The sequence below is a fragment of the Camelus dromedarius genome, chromosome 3 (genome assembly GCF_036321535.1).
Source record: "Camelus dromedarius isolate mCamDro1 chromosome 3, mCamDro1.pat, whole genome shotgun sequence".
Classification (NCBI taxonomy): Eukaryota; Metazoa; Chordata; class Mammalia; order Artiodactyla; family Camelidae; genus Camelus; species Camelus dromedarius.
In genome coordinates, this window is record NC_087438.1 from 60,313,109 (window position 1) to 60,331,618 (window position 18,510).

Here is an 18,510-nt window from a genome sequence, read left to right on the forward strand (position 1 = left end):
AGTATGTACTATCGATATCCTCAAAACTGGTGAGAAATCTATCTATATACCTAACTCCTTGGCACCATTTTCCTGTGTTCACTGTTGATAACTTCCTCAGAATTAGACATTAGATTACCACTTTGATTTAGCACATATTACCCACCTAAAGAAGCTCAACTGTGTTGGATTTTTATTTCTTCTTGGCTTGGGAAACACTCAGTATTGATATTAACTTCAAATTTTCCTTTCCCAGATAGATAACCAGATGAAAATTTGGGAAAATAAATCAGTAGCAAATCTTAAGCAACATTTAATTAGGTCAATTTAACACATAGTTATTAGTTACCCATTCCTAGCTGTTCTTTACAGTAGTTATGAACACTGTACTTAGAAGTCTAAACACTGTCTTACCTTTGTGGGTGATATGGGGGAGTAGAGAAGCAAGGAGGTAAAGCATGCATAAGTAACTGAAAACAAAACAAAACAAAAAAAACAGATATTGTCAGTGACCCACTGAAATTCTACATTTACCTTTGGAGAACTGACCTCAAGTTACTGGAGCTGCTTTACCAGCAAAGTAGAGAAGAACAAGCTCCTAGGAGTTTATTTTGCCACTCCTTCTCTGCTGCCCCAGCCAATGATTGATTGGTGCCAGAGTATGAGAATCCAGCTCCCTTGCTGATCATAGCACCAACAGCAATGTGTAATTTACACTCGAGAGGCCCCTTGGAATCAGACTGAGGTTCTACCTGCCTGACACTGTACCCTCAGTTTTGACTCTTCCCCTCCTCTGTTCACTCCCCTTCTCCCTTACTGAATTTTCCTGGGATTTCTGCCTTAATACATCCTAAGTACACAAATTCTTGCCTCAGGGTCAGTTCCGGTAATAATGCTGAAAGATATCCAGGATGATACCATGAAGTGTCCTGAATGCCAGTAACTAATGTTTGTAACTGAAATTTCTTTTTTTCTTCCAGACATCTCGCGTAGTTTAGACATTGTCTTTTTTTCTTTTCTTTTTTTTTTTTTTTTTGGCAAGTTAAATCTTAAGCAACATTTAATTAGGGGTTCAAGGCAAGAGTGTAAATCAGACCCACATACCATAAATAAACCTAAAACCTCTTAAAAATAGTATATCTATTCTCCAGTCTTTTCAATAGTTAACTAATATTGAATAGTTGTCCACATTTGCTAATTCGTGGTCTCTCCAGAATCACAAATTAAAATACAAAGAGAAGCAAGAAAATGAATCCTTGACCCAACTGGGAAAAAATACTTGGTTATGTAAAATTTTACTTCTTACCTTAGGTAACCCCGACTCAAATCCTTGTACATTCTAACTTGTGGGCAGTGACACCACTCACAAACCTTTGTATCATTTGGACACAGTTACCTTTTATTTCAAAAAAGAAAAAGGCAACAAATGTGGAAAAGCATTTCCTTGGGGCCTGCACTATACTCATCATGAGAGTAAATGTTTGAGGACATCTACAAAGCTGTGCCAGAACTAAGTGCCCAATCCCATGAAGCTGATGTGCCTGTGTTCCCTATTAAAGTTTGCGTGTTTGTGTTTATAATCATTAGAGCCTTCTAAAATATAGGGCCAGGGCCCCACTTGTCTGAGTATGAGGGCTATATTAAACAGAAAGATGCTATTTCAACTCTATTTTATGAGCACCACATCAATAGAGAAACATGCTGAAGCAATTGTTTGATCGTTTAAAAAGAAAAAAGTAGAATCCATTAAAATTACTGGTGTTTTAAAATAAGATATAAACTGATATACATGGTTTTATAAGTAAAATGCATTTACCAACTTTATCTCCTTCATATGAGAAAGACTTAAATTGAAATACATTCTAGAATATAAGCTGCACACAATTTCAATAAACCTGTATATACACACTGCAAACCACAAAAAAGTAGACATATTTTCCTTGTGCCCTCTATGAATTATTATAGTGGATATCATATAATGCCAGTGTGCCATAGTTTACTAAAAAACAGAAATTCAAGAATATTCTTCAAGAGGTATTTATAATGAAGAGAAAACCAATTCAGCAATGCATAGTAAGGTTAAGCTAGTGCCCCTTAAAGGACATGTTTTATTCTTGTGAAGAACATCTCTTCAGGTTACACAGAATACAACTTACATGTTCTAATCCAAAAGTGTAAGCTACATGGCAGAGTAAAAAAGAATATAACGAGGAATTTGGAGTCATGAGCTATTGCCCCAAGGGGGACAGTAAAGCACTGAACCCTGACACTAACTCAAAGACTTAATCACTCCTCTTTGGCAGGACCACCATAAAAATGCATTTATTATTGCTATTATAACATTGAATTGCGATAGCAAATATTTAATACTTGTTTGTTGAATAAATGATCAGATCAATCTATTTGGATCTCTGCTTCCAGAATTGTAGAATGAGGAGACTTAATAGTACTACTGGATGATCTGCTGTGTTTCTATACATTTGATTCAGGTTTGGGAAAAATTCAGTAAAAATAGGACCTCATTATACCACCCTGTCTAACGTCTTGAGATGGTTGGTATCTCTTCCAGTTTTCTAAACCAGCAGGCATCTAGACCCTAAGTAAATTACCTGCAGTGCTATGGTTAATGGTAACTTGAGTAGGACGTGATAACAGAATCCTAGGTAATTAATCTGTATTTCCTTTACTATTTCTCAAATATTTTTTAAACTGCAATGCATTTACCCTCCTGATTTGGAACTTCTAGTTGTACTCGTACTGTGAAGAAACAAAAGTGCACAAGCTATTTTAGAATTTTCAAAATACTGTGCATCTTGTGCCTTAACAAATCGTAGGCTCTTTGTCTGCACCCCGTGTTACTTTTATAGAAAGGCATGAGTTAGTTCTTCTCTGAAGTTTTAAAGAAATGTCAGTATGCATGTGCTTGAGAGGAAAAGAACGAAGAATTACAGAACTCTCCACCACACAATCCTGCCCAGTCTTGGGTCTCAATTCCTTCTAAACTCTTTGCTTTCCTGATATAAATGCCATGTGCTTGTTTCACTCATGGCCAAGCAAAGGCTCCCCACAACTTTACAATGATTTACATTGGCTTCAAACAAGATCGCCTGTGTCAGAGTAGAGCTTAAAAAAAAATGTTTATGTAGATATGACGCAAGCCCAGGCACCATTTCTCATTATCCTTTCAACGTGTTTTTCAAAACTCATGGCATAGTTCTGACTGAAAGTCAGAAACATTTTTGACAATAACTGGGAATTTTGTCTAACCTAACACACCAGCTTTAACATGAATTATGGAACCATTTTAATAGCAGGTCGATGACCCAAGAACTCCAAAGCAATTTCCTACATATGGACTGTTTTACAGTACAAGACAGCAATACCTATGGATGGCAGGGTAACTGGCAATTATTGCTCTTAAGGAAATGTATCCTTGCCATTCAGCTGAAAAAATGGAAATTTAGAAGAGTAAAGTTTAGGCAATCATTTAAGAAGAAGGAATAAAGTAATAAAACTCAATGTAGTATTTATGTGTTGGCTAATATAAACTGTTTTTAAAGTCTTCACTTTCCCTCACAGGGAAAAGTGTTTCTTTTTGCTTATATATATATATTTTAAGTTTAAGTAGGTTATCTCAAATATTTCAAAAAATTTGCAACTTTGGAATACATTCAAACTTAATAAATGCCTAGCATTGTGGAATATGTTAGAGAAGGCAAAGTTATTTTGATTTCCTTTGGTATCTCAAAATGTAATTGGAAAGACAAGACAGACAAAAATAAAACTGTTAAGGGACAAAGCAGAGGCAATAGACAATTGTTTCGGTGCCAGAATTTCACTTTAGTATTTGTAGTTCTCTGAGACCTTGTGATAACTTGTGACAAGGTAAAAATCATTCTCATACATTGTTGATGGGAGTCAAAGTGCTATAACCACTGACTGGTTATGTTTTCTAAAATAGAACATGTTTATAACCAATAGCCCAGCAATTCTCCATGATTTCAGCAAATCTACCCTTAGTTGTGTACCCTAAAGAAATGTGTACTTATGTTCACCAAAGACATAAAAGACATGTATAAGAATATTTATAGCAGGTCTACTGGTAAGAGACCCTCTGAAAAGGAAGAAATATATATGAATGTATGTGTGTATATATATATATATTTTTTTCCTATCTATTTATCTAAAGTTCAAACTCAGGCAAAACTAACTTATGATCCTAGCAATCAGAATATGACTTAACTCTGAGGGGATTGTGATTGTAAGGAAATATGAGAGGGGCCTCTAGGGTTCTAGTTGGTGCTAGTCAGGCTCTGGACTATAAAAATACATTCAATTTGTGAAAATTTAATCATATAATTTGTGGAACAATTAATCTTGTATGTATGTTGTATTGAATAATCTGTGTATATGTTATACTATAAAGAAATGAAATACAATAAAAAGTAAAGACCAATGTAGTTGAAAGTAAACTGGGATTATTATATTTCTATAAAAGGTAACATGAGTGGAAATAATATCTACTGTAATGTATGCTTCAAAAAAAAAATCTTTCCTTCAGTCTCTTGTTGCATGTCCTTCTTTTAGATCTCTGCCCTTTCATGACAGGACCTTGTAAATGCCCACATTCCATGGCCAAGAAGCAAGGGAAGTGAGCAGAGGCAGGTAATTCACCTTGCCACTACACTCAACTGTCTTTATCTAGGAGGTAGCTTATGTTTTCTTCTAGTGAACTTTTGCCATCTAGTAACAATTCAGCTATGAGTACTGACAAATCAAGTTCTTTCTAGACTAACCTTGGATTCTTGATTTTTTTCTGATATGGTTACGATGAATTTCAAATTATGTCTAGCATTCCTAGTAACTAGGGAAATGTGATAAGCTTTCCAAGACAGTAGGCAGAATGCTGCCACTGGATGCTCCTTATTAATTAACAAAGAAATTCAGCTCTAGCTCTGCCTGAACAGAACTTTGGTATGTAAGTGGGGAGCCCAAAACACTCCTCTAGCTCAATTTATAATTATCTCAAGCATAAACTAATACATATGGCCAGGACAACTGATTTAAAAAAAAAATAGGTACAGAGGATGTTCAAAAAAAAAAAAAAGATTTTGAATTCAGTTTCTCAGAGAAAACTGTGGCAGAAAAAATTCTTACAATTGACTTAAAAATGTAAAGTAAATTTTCCAAATTATATTTCACTCATGTAACAAATGTTTATCATGCACCTATTCTGTGTCAGTCACAAAGAACAGAATGAACAAAACTTTGGTGTGAAAATGAGAAAAAATGAGGCTAGCAAGAAACCTACTTGAGATGAGGTGAATTTAGGAAGGACTCCAGTGCCAAGAAGGACTGGATACATAATTTGTGGGGCCCAGTACAAAATGAAAATGTGGCTCACCTTGCTCAAAATTACTAAGAATTTCAAGGCAGTGACAGCAGAACATGAAACCAATCATAGGGCCCTTCTCAGTTCAGGTCCTGCGTGACTACACAGACCATATGCCCATAAAGCTGGCCTGGTGCTAAGCCTGTGGCTCATACTAAAACCTCTGCAGGTTTTTAAGTGATGGAGTAACTTGATAAAAGTGATGTCTTAATTAAATGAATCCACAATAGTGTGTAGATGGTAAAATAAATCCTGGAGAGGATAGGCTGAGGAGAGTGGAAAGAGTAAGTAAATGTACCAGGGACAATTACCAGAATCTCAGCTGGAAGGACTGAGACCCTAAAGTAGGAGACAATTGTAAGAATGGAAAGGAAGGGGCAAATGTGATGGAATGGAGGATGGATTCAATATAAGGTTGAGAAAACAGACATCTTGAGTTAAATAACTTGACTGCCTTGAACTGTATGTGTGTGGCTGTGTGTGTTCAAGAGGGTGAGATGTGTTAAGTTAGGATTTTCCAAAGAAAAGCATAGTTTACAAAACTAAGTATTACTTGCTGAGGGCTCACTCAGAATGGAGGATCTTGTTTTTTTTTTTTTAACATTTTTTATTGATTTATAATCATTTTACAATGTTGTGTCAAATTCCAGTGTTCAGCACAATTTTTCAGTCATTCATCGACATATACACACTCATTGTCACATTTTTTTCTCTGTGAGTTATCATAACATTTTGTGTATACTTCCCTGTGCTATACAGTGTAATCTTGTTTATCTATTCTACAATTTTGAAATCCCAGTCTATCCCTTCCCACCCAGGATCTTGTGTCTGAAGCACGATGTAAAACACATTCAAGGAAAGAAAGATTGAGCAGGGCAGCGACATGAGTGAAAAGAGAAAAGTTTAGAAGTCTCCATGAGTGGGAGACTGCAGAGATAATTAATGTCATGCTAGGCTTCACTGAACCCAACTTAGTTTGAGTTTCTTTTGTGAATAGGATCGATGTTATATGACTCTTATTCATTCTTCCAAGAACAAAGATCACTTTACTTTAAAAGTATATATAGGATAAATAAATAAATATGTTGGACAATTGGGTCCTTTTATAAGATACATTATGAAATCTCAGTGGTTTTATTTTCCTATACTTTGAAACATTTTGCTAGTTTAGCATCTTAGTAATTATTTCATTATTATTCATCAATTATTCTTAACTATGCTTAAAAGACTCAAACAAAAAGAAAACAAAAGAATAACAGAATCAACTAGAAATAAGATGCAACAGAAAAATCAATCATCATTTTAGGTTTCTCACTGAATTACCCAAATATAGCATTATTGGGGGAGCCCATGATTGGGTTAACAAATTCTAACAGATCCCAGCCACTTATCTCCTTAAAGAAGATGTGCTTAGTAACTGCCTTGAGGTTTTAGCAACAACCCAGGCCCCCAGCTATAAACGCTGGGTGTACCTGCTGTTAGTCTTCTATCCCCAAAACAGCCTTGGGCTGGAATGGTAAAAAGCTGCAGACTCAGAGGTGAGAAGGCTGGTTAGCCAATGACTGGTAAGGTCCCCTGAGGGGGCAACCTAAAACAGGCACAGCAGCCTGAGTCCAGGAAAAATCTTGTCAAGCAGCTGGTTCTCATACCTTCCGCCCTGATAAGCTGAAAGGCTCAACACTATTATGATTCACCAAAAAGGATCTTCTGACCTTGAGCCAAACACCAACAATAAACAAAGCCTTTGTACTCATTGTGATCCCACCCTGTCCTTCCCTAAATTCCTGCTTCAACTGTACTCAATCAATAAATATGAGAGATTTGAGAGGCTCGTGGAGTTGGCTCCCGACTCCCTCTCACTCTCTTGACTTTTCCCCAGAGTCTTGAGTAATTCATTCTGTCTCAGTGGGACTTCTGCTGGCCAGAACCCACAACTGGTGACTAACCCACACATTATCTTGCAAAAAGGTATGGTGACAATGGAGACATCTAACTTTGTAGTATATCTTTAGCTCTCCTTAAAAAAGTTTAAAATTCAAAACTTTTCATTTTCTTTCCACAATAGCAAAGAGAAGATTTACAGAGGATGACATATCATAGTTATTAGATGAAACAGAAAATGAATGTGAAGAGACAGCATTCTAGACAATAATGGTGATGGTAAAATCATCAGTAAGATCTCACAATACGAGACTTTAAATGATAATATCCTCTGTGAACAAAATATTTATAAAGACAAGAAAGAAATATGGTATTCTCATCCAATTAGTCATTCAACAGAAAAGAACTTCACCATATAACACTAACACTTGTAACAAAACTTGGGATTACCTGGTTTAGCTAAGATGCATGACAAAATGCTTTTATCAGTTCTGATATCTGAATGCCAAAATTTACTTGACACAAAGAGGTTTTAAATTCTCACTCATTACCAGTAAAATTGTTTTTCACTTTTCCTCTATTCTTCATATTTTTCATAAATTGACATAAAAATGAATAAATAAAAAAGGTCATTTGGGCACAGATGGTAAATTACAATCACTCTTTTCTCCTGGTTTATGGTGGGTTAAGGACGTTTATACTTAAAAACATATATAACTCTTCAGGGTTTAAGAAGAAAGCTGGCATTTCTTTTTAAGTGACTCTCAGGTTTGGGATTTTTGAGATTAAGGTGAGCAAGTTGCAACTTTAATATGATTATACTTTGCAAAACTAAGAATTTTGGAAAGAGAAGAAACATACATTGGAAAGAATGAAAGAACTAATTATTGGGGGGGGAATGAAGAAAGGTAAAAAGTGCAAATTTGATGTTATATTTGACACAGCTGTAACAGAACTGTAATAAATTACCTGATATTCTGTTATTTCAAGTGGAATATACAGAAAACACTGGAGATATATCTACGGGGCAAGGCTATCCATAGATACAAGGACCTCCTCATAAAGGAAAAGCTCTAAAAAGGTTAGGCAATGGTGTGCTAGACCTGGTTTGTGAGAGCAACTGTTAAATTTTCAGAAATTTTGCAGCTAGTTGTTAAAGAGCCATTATTAAAAATAAAATTACATAAATACAATTAAATGAATTATATTATAAGCAAAGGTAGCAAATACCCAAAGTGCATCACTTTCCAATTGTTTTACATTGTTCTATTATTTAAGTTCTTGAGGCTATTTACCTCTATTGTATGTGTATGGTGCAAATGACAATTACATATTCTTCCTTAATTCTTCATTCATTGCCGTCAAACGTAGCCTGAAAGTTTATTTTTATGATAGACTGTTGGTAAGATTTCCAAGTTATTTGATAAGGTAACCCCAAGTTAGAATGAAATCTTTACAGGAAAGGAGGATCCACGTTACAATTAAACTGCTTTGTAATAGTTTCTGGTTAGATTTAATGGTAAAAAGTGAGGTCTCCTATAAATGGTGATTGAAAATAAAAGCCTAGAAGTACCTGCATTTCACTTGATGACTATTAAAGAGCCGAGAGGCTGTTTTCCTTTCATTAAGGGAGGTGATGTTCCTGGGGAAGTAATAAGGTTCTTCATCAGTTCTTGGGGTGCTTATAAAGTTCCCCTGAAACAACTCATCAAATGGTCGTTTACACCCACTCTAGAACAAGCCTGCCAGACACCTCCAGAAATCACACTCTCCTTCTTTCCAGTTTGCCCAGAGGAAGGCTCAGTCCAGTTTAACCCAGAAAGGAACAAATCTCAACCAAGTTTCAAAATTAAGATCCTTCTTGAGAATAATTAGAAAAGTTTCCTCAGATACACATGATAAAGTTTTGACTCTAGCACTTCACTGGCTTCTTCAAGAATCTCTCATAAGCCTGAAAATAAAGTTTCTAACTTAGAAAAAGAATTTTTTTCCACTTCATCCCAATCAGCAAGGCAGGTGCCAGGACTGCTGTAGCTGTGACTTCTACTATATTGTCCTGCTAACTCACTCCCCCTAGGGCCCCCCCCTCCACCTCCCACCACCCCCAACACGCCAGGAAAAAGTAAAAGCAAAAGAAGAATGTGTCCCACTTGAGTGACTGTGAATTCCTGTGCTGGAATTTTTGGTATTTTACCAAAAAAGAAAGTTGGTCATTTTGAAAGTATATAAAATGCAAGCCTATTTAGAGCAACGGTGAAATCAAACATTGTGTGCTCACTGTGAAGTCTGCAACATTTGACAAATTGTTATTCTGTTCTTTGCAAACTTCTAAACACTTCCTGCTAAGTGACAACAAGCTTCAGCAAGTTTCTACAAACCTTCTGCAGCTTCTTCATCTCACTATAAAGAACAGATGCCGTTTAGTGGCTGCTGTGAGCTCTTCTGTTCTCTGTACAATATGTACACGTACAAAAAGGAATTCACGTTCTATGAAACTGTGATAGTCAAGGCCTCCAGAAAGCTTTAGCAGTAAGTGCACAGCACTCCAACAGCTGGCCTAAATCAAAGGCTCTCTGTCAATCATGGAGAAATGTGACAGACTTGTGACTTTGTGGCATAAATGACAAAATTTACAGTTTGAGAGAATCACATCAATAACAAAATAATTTGTGTTGTTAAAATATACAAAGATGCTCCAAATTGTTTTCTAACAAGTTCAATGAAAATGAATGTATATTTTCATATTTAATATTAGAAAAACTGAAAAAGTAGGTAAATAAATATAGTTCTAGTCATTTTCATGTAAATCATTAGAGCAAAACATATAATTTGGCACTATTTCTTACCATGGGGATGAATGCCAATAAATTCAAGTTATCAAAAAAAAAAACCAATGCATTCTGGGGAATTCAGTGACTTCACTGTGTACTTGATTTTCAATTTTATTTTTAGTAAATTCAGTCCCTCCAAATATAAAGCTACCCACAGAATACAAAGGTAGATATTTACCAGTACAAAAATTTATTTTACAACATTTTAAATGGATTTCTGTTGTGCAATTTAAAAATTTACCCAATATCCTTATAAACAAAGTTTCCTTCAACTTTGTATTCTATTCAATACAACAAAAAATTTTCCTAGTCTAAAACAGTGCTTCCTAGGCACTCATGTTCTTAAGATCTTAAGATTCATTTGTGGTACTTGTGAAAAATAATAATTACTAGGCCTCTCCTCTAGAAAGTCAAAGCACCAAATTTGGATTGGGGGTCCACAGGCAATAATTAGAATCAGATGAGTTTGTCACACAGTGCTTCTTAAAAAAACTGAGAAAGTTTATTTATCTCTATAAAATTCTAATAATTTTTAGCAGTTCAACTTAAATTTGACTAGGAGAAAACAAATATTTCAGTCAAAACAGCAAAAAATAAAATAAAATTGTAACTTTATGGTAACTGAAATATTTCCATCTAAACATACACATCACTTACGTTTTATTAGGTAAATTTTGATATAAGATATGCCAAATATATGTATATACAGCACACCTTGTACCCAAATTACTATAATTTATATATACTAATATACAGCTTTTATGAAAAAATTAAATGAGTACATCCTATATATATGTAAATAGATATCTACGTAATCTAAATTTATCACTTAAACTGTATGATTTGAGGTGGGATAGACAATACTACAAATGTTTTTCCCGGAAAACACACTACATGTAGGATAGCACAAATTCCCTTGTACTATTCTTTGTAGGATTTTGCCTACACTGGATTTTCATAATTGGCATCCTCTAGTTTGCAGTTCTGGTTATAACCGGTAATCATAGGTATTACCTGAGATCTAAAACTTTGATAAATATTTTGATTTAGTGATTTCATTTTTGTTATTTTTGTTAATTTTAATCAATTAATTCAGTAAGTAAATATCAAATGTGAGAGGCAGGAGAATAAAATGTTTTCTCACTTATTTGCTCTCTGATGTTTGGCAAGTTTCTTAATGTCTCTGAAGTTCATTCTTCTTATCTATAAAATGGGGTTGATAATAGAATCTGACCTGTAGGGTTGTTATGAGGACTAAGTAAATCAAAATATTTAAATCACTCACAACAGGCAAACGGTAACTGGTTGCTAAATATTATTAGTAGTGTAAGAAAGATGCTATGTTTTCTCATAAAACATGGTCACTACAGTGATGATACAATGTGTCATCCAAACCAGGAAACTTCTGAGAATGACCATGGAACAATTAATGATTTTATGGAAACAAAGGTAAAAAATTGGACAGTTCCCAGGAAACAGGGAGATATAATCACTCTCTTTAACATTTAAATCTCATTAAGTGTATGTTTTAATCATTCCAGAAAAATAGACCAAATGAAATGAAGTTAGGATGAATTAATAGAACTTTACAGCTTGAAGAGACTTTAGAATCATATAACTCATTTTGCTACTTTACTGATGGGAGATTTGAGGTCCAGAAAGCCAAAAGGATTTAACCAAATTCTTAATGAGAAATCTATTTCTAAGCCTGGTAGATGAATGGGCCAGAGTTAGTTGGTTTTATCTTCAAAAGATAACTTAGTACAAGATTTGTTTTGTTTTGTTTTGTTTCTCATAAGAAAGAGCTAACAAAATCTAAGCAAGGCTTTAAGCTTCTAGCCCCCTAAGCTGGATTTTATTGCCGGGGGTCAGTCCCAGCAAGGATATGGGTAATGGTGAGAAAGCGCAGAAAGCAGACGGTACCATCTAGGGCTGGGTACAAACCTAGGGTGCAATCAGAATCTCTTAAGGCGAAGCCTGGAGATATTTTTAAATGTCCTCCTGTGACTGTACTGTGGGCACTGGAGATCAACTTGAAGGGATTCTTTTCCTTTTCAAAGGCAATGACATGCTAATTTTGTTTTAGAAGAACCACTGCTCCTTACCCCCCAGCTCCTGCTAAAGTTAAACTGATTATTTCCCCAGGTTACAGAGATAGAGTTTGTGGCCTAGGATAATCCAATCCCCATACAGAGAACCTTGTTTACAGAGGATGCTGCCGGATGAACACAGAACTCAAGTGAGGCTAATCAGACCCAAACAGGCTCAATTCTAGGACTTGGATTTTGGCTTCTGGGAGCACTTGTTTTACTGAAGAAGGACACTGATAATAATCCTAAGAATGTGCCACTCTAGAGGAAGTAAAGCAGAGAGATGAGCCCACATGACATAGTATGAACCCCAACATAAGCTACATTTGATACCAGAAAGCTTTAAAGACAACATTAAACACTATTTTGCTCAAACGAATAAGGGCCAGATTTCCCATCACTTACAACTTAACTGCATATGTACCTATGCCACCTCACTAGGGACGGAGGTTGAGGCTCTTGCCTGTATTGTGGTTGGCAGAGGAACTAGAACAGGCCTGAGTCTACAGACAGAACTCACCAATTGATGGCAAAGGAGGAGGAAAATGAGGCAGGACTTAAATAAAACTAGAGCAATGGTTCTCAGCCTGGCTGCACATTATTGTATTTATCTACCAACCTTTAAAAATATACCCAGATCATCCTCTAAAACATTCAAATTTAATTGATCTGGTGTGGAGCATTCTAGTATAAGGCCAAGTCTGAGAACCATGGTCTACAGCCCCAAATCAATTCTGAGACTTTCTTACTTCCTGCTGACTCATGTGTAGTCCTCCAGCTCAGTGGGACATAGCCTGGGCTCTGGCCTCATGTGGGCCCAAGTTTGAAACTTGCAGTGCCTATTACAAGTAAACTGTTTGCACAGGTCTCTTAAGCTCTTGAAACATGAAGGTGGGTGATGGGGTTCAGGGCAGGCAAGCTCAGGATGTGCCACTCAGGCACACAAATTATTTTCGGCTGAAAACAGTCAAGGCCCAAAAAACTCAGGAAGAAACTTTGACCTTCTTCCTAACTGCCTAAAAGAACTTACATAGTGGACCTGTTCCAGGAAGGGAGCTATTGCCATAGATAACAACAGTATAAGATGAACTAGGTGTGACAGACAGGGAAGAACCTGAGCAAAGTCTGTTACAGTCCTCTCTCTGTCTCATTGCTTTTTAAGGCCCAGCAAACATTTGTTTACCAAACATTCGCTTTTTTTCATCTTCCTGTGAATTGCATTCTTCCCCTTTGAAGTCCCATTTACATCTTAGTTGCTATCTTATGTTTTCCTTAAATCATGAATACAAGGATATCACAACTTTTCCCATTACAGAAAGAAAAAGTTACAGTTACATGAATTTGTGGGAGTTTCCACATAAACATAGGAAGCATAGGTTAGAAAAGTGATTCCCATTGGTGAATTCATACTTCGGGGATAATTAAGAGCTATCACAGATCACCAACGACAAAAGATACAAAACAACATTATCAAAGAAATCTAGTATATGAGAAATTAAAGTGACTTTTTCAAAGGAGCAGGATCAGGCAAAAGGATTTAAAAAAAAACAAACAAACTATGAAACAAGAACACTTCTTGCAAATGAATAAGAAAAAACCCAGGGTGACTTCCCAACCAAGTTTTGGTAATCTGTCCAATTGAGAAAGTAAAACTTGGGCTCATCCAGACAACTCTCCCCTACCCTATCCTCACAGTACTGAGTACACAGGATAGCTGAGCAAACTGACTTATTTATGAGTGATAAAATACATACATGAAAATATATATACACAGAGGAATAAATAAAAATTAAATAAATTATGAAGGTTAACTCTAAATAGAAATATTAGTTGATGACATTTTCCCACAAGTCCACACCCCTCAGACTGAAACACTGAGTTGCAGCAGTTCTGCGTACCTGAAGGATATTTTTGAAGAGATCATCTAAACTAGGAGCAGACCTGTCACTGCCTGCTTGTTAGAGCATCTGATAACCTATGTAATTAGCAAAGGACCATGAAAGTAAATTACAGCTTAGGAAGTAAAGTAGAAACTTGAAAATAGAATTTTAAAAAATAGCAGGCAAATAATTATTCATAAAATACTCTTTGATTCTCAAATGTGAAATGACACCAGACATTAAATAACACAGACATACTTCTGACAGGTGAGTATTCTGAGATGTAGGGGGAAGGTAAGTTTGTTCTCCAGAAATGGGGTGTCAGCTCCGGGATGAAGGTTAGTGACTTCTCCAGCTGCATTCACAGGAAATCTGGATGTGTCAGCCAGGGCTGTACACTCTTTGCACTCAACTGCAAGTTTCAGTTTTGAAATGTGCAAAAATCACCAAATTAGAGTGTCATGTGAGACTATGAACATTTTTCTTGTTTTTAATTATTAGAAACTGTAATGGACCTGTATAAGTGACCTCTGTTGTATTGCTTAAATAGTTGAGCCCTGATGTTAACTCCTTTCATTATTAATGAAGAAAGGGGTGTTTGCTTCAGTAACTCGAGTGTGACAAAAATGTCAACTATGAAAAACATAACATTCTTATCCCAGAAATAAAGAATAATTTTTCTGCTGTGTATTTTTTTTTTCACTGAAGCACCATATGATCTACATGGTTTAGTTCACTCCTCTGAAAATCTCAGGGATTAGACATATTCTGTTCTTTTTTAATTACCTTGCTCATTTCCAAATAAGTTTCTATCTTTTAATAATCATTTTGCATTGGAGTTCTGAATGCCTTCATGGCAACAAGCCAACAAGGAAAGAAAATATTGTTATTTAAAAAGGATTTTAAGTGAAGCTAGGGGAGGCTGATTTATTTTTGACCATTCTCTCTCATTTATATTATAAAAGAGGTTTTTCTTAATTTCTTTTCAGCTGCTAGTTTCATCTTTCTTTCCTCTTATAAACTTTAGGTAAGACAGCTGGAGATCTTAGGATTCTGCATTTTCTACATCAGCAAAACTTGGAGTCTGTGCTATGAAAGGAGTGTGATTCTGTTTAATCACAGTGTTACATAACTCTGCAAATTCTCTAAGGTGTAATGATATTTAGAGGTGACAGTAAAAGCATTACAATTCCACCAAGTGTTATACAGAAAAACCATGCACAGAGAAGGCTGAACTTTTTCAAACAGTGACTAGGAACATAATGAATTTTTTTTCCTCTACAACAGTGTGAGCAAACAAAAATATCTAGTTGAGATTTTGGTCATAAACTTGAGATGCTGTTATAATATATCTATTAAACTGACAAATAAATCCTGCATACTATTTATGGATTTTAGTACTTTCACAGAATATACATTAAGTAGGAATGAAAAAAATTTGGATGGACTACTGTGCAGTAGATATTTTTAGCTCTTATTTGAATGAAAAATATACTGACACATTTAAGGGCTTGGCTAAATTCTTTGCATTATTTTTCTTTCAAAATGGTCATAAAGCCCTATTTCATCAGAACATTAGTAATAATACTAGTAGCAATAGTAGCATTAGTAAAAGTATTTAAGTAGTGTTTATAAAAATAAACATTTATAATATAGTTATGCAACAGAGTGTAACTCATAAATCTACTGTTACAGTGATATGAAAAATTATCTCACAGTGAAAATTTGATGATAAAGGGAGCGTTTTATAAAATTTTGACTTTATAAACTTTCAGGAGGAACCCTGAAATTCTATGATAGTCAAGTATACCAGCATGACTTACTAGCAGATCTTGACTTACTAAATTAATTAAGATAGTGTGGTATTGATGCAACAATAGACAATCAGAGCACTGGAACACATTAAAGAGTCCGCAAGTAGACTCACAAATATAAGCACATAATTCATGAAAAATATAGCATACAGAGCAGTGAGGAAAGAACAGTGTTATCAATAAATAGTACTGGTCCAATTGTATATTTATGTAAGAAAAAAGTAATTCTTGATCCTTATTCCATGACCAAAAGTCACTTCCATATCATGAATCTAAATGTGAAAGGTAGTAAATAAAAAATCCAGAAAATAATATAGAATATTTTGATCACTTTAAATAATAGACAAAGATTTCTTTAAAAGGACTCAAGAAGACTTAATTGTAAAAAAGAGATACAGAAATTGGACTACATTAAAATTAAGATCTGTAGAAGGTGGGATCAAGATGTTAGAGTAGGAAGACCCTAAGCTCACCTTCTTCCACAAACACACCAAAACTATTAGTACATGTAGAACAATTCTGAGAACGATCTCAAGATTAGCAGAATGGCTCTTCTACAACCAAGGATATAAAGAGGAAGGAAGGAAGGAAGGAAGGAAGGAAAGAAGGAAGGAAGGAAGGAAGGAAGGGAGGGAGGGAGGGAGGGAGGGAGGGAGGAAGGAAGGAAGGAAGGAAGGAAGGAAGGAAGGAAGGAAGGAAGGAAGGGAAGGAGGGAAAGAAAAGAAAGAAAAGAAAGAAAGACCACTCTGAGATGGGTAGGAGGGGAAGAGAAGCAACCTAGTCAGGACCCATACCCTCTGCAAGCAACCCAGAAGAGGAGGAAGATGTAATAAGTTTAAGGATCCTCCCTAAGGAGCCAAGTATTGGAGCCCCACATTGGTAACTCCAGCCCTGGGATCCAGCATCAGAATAACAAGTCCCCTTGGTTGATTTTAGAGACCAGTGGGGCTTACAACTAGGAGAACTGGAAGTAGGAAACAGAGGCTCCACTCTTAAAGGGCACATGCACAGACTTCCTTGCTTCCAGTCCCACAGAGATGCAGGAGATTAAAAAGCACCTGGTGCTCTAGCCCACCTGCCCAAACCAACCTACCTAGCACATCCCCAGCCTGCACCAGGCTCCAGTTCCTGCCCCTCCAGCCCCACCCCTTACCTTCTAAGATAAATATGGAAAATAAATGGTTAGTTACAGTGCTTACAATACTCCCTCAATATGGCGCACCAATCCTCCCTCACCAAACATGGTAAATATCACTCATTTATTAGGACCTTTTTTTCCTGCTGAGCCTAAATAAGATCTCAGAGTTCTTCTCAATACTGTGATCCAGGCAATCTATAGCAATTACTGGCACATGAATTTAAGTTTAAACTCCAATTTGTAAATTTAAGATTTACTAAGTGGGGTAGCCATTCTTAAAAAAAAAATAGACTGTTACAGGAGAGAATTCACAGTATTATAAAATATCATTTCTACAAGTCCAAGGGAGAGATCAGTGCAGCCCAAATAGCCCATATCTCTTCCATTTGAGAATCTCCCTCTTATAGCACATCCAAAAATGTACTCCAGTTTCTCTTGTTCATATTGCTGCTACTTTAGCATTCTGTTGCTTGCTTGAGGTTTCAATATCCACAAACTAGTACCGCTGACTTTAATTTAAAAATTCAGATCAGTTGCACCTTTTGCAACCAAATTTTTCTGGTCTGTATAATGCAAAATACACAGTTTACTGTTTGGATTTTTTTTCATTGTTATTTTGCTAAGTTATCACTTTGAAAACTCTTTCAAGAGATTTCATCACAAATGATGAAGGCTGAATATATGCCCCATAATAAGCTGCTCTTTCATTAGTGTGACACAACGTTCATGGCACCTGATGCAGAGTCAGAATCCAATCTATATTTCTGAATGATTAAATAGTGAAAGTCAAATCTTCAAGAATATATTCAGTTAGGATAATATTCATTAGTCTCTTTGAATTGAGCATAAGATATATCCATTTGGCCAGGTACTTCCTCAAAAATTCTAACATTGAAAATATGTAATTACCCTTAATTTCACCCACATTTAATATATGGAGATATATTTAAGATGTATTGGTGCCTAGAGGAAACACTTGCTTTAGGAAAAGAAATTAAAAGGGCTCTAATCCTTTGTGCTGAATGGTAGGTAGAATTCTGTGAAATTTTGAGTATTTTTATGAAACTTGTTCCAGAAATAACAAAAGCAGCTCAGTTTAACAAGCTAATAAATATTTCTTAAAGACCCTTTTTCTAGTTAAAATAGAATGGGAGCATTTTGTTTACAAGAATGTGGGCTCAAAACCCATTTAGATTTACTTCAAATTCTCAGAAGAGTTCTATTGCCATAATCCAAATGCCTTAGTTTAAATACGATGACTCACTGAGGGAACAATTCAGAAAAGGATACTTTTATAAAAACACTTTCTCCCTTAAAACAGCATCTAGACCTGACACTGTCAAAGGAATCGTGCTCAAGCAGAATGACTTCTCCTGGGCTGTGGGAACAAGTCTTTCCCCTCCATTTTTAAGCCTTCAAATTAGGTGCAGCTATCTCGTTTCCTTTTCATATTGACAACCAGCAGTATCCATTTGCCAATGGATACTGACTCAACAAAAATTGCT

General features: G+C 35.7%; 1 long non-coding RNA gene across 1 annotated transcript in view; it reads right to left on the bottom strand.

Moving 5' to 3' along the window:
• The window catches only part of LOC116152064 (uncharacterized), a 659,999-nt gene that overhangs the window by 385,692 nt on the left and 255,797 nt on the right, over positions 1 to 18,510 (bottom strand). The gene's annotated exons all lie outside the window — the stretch shown is intronic.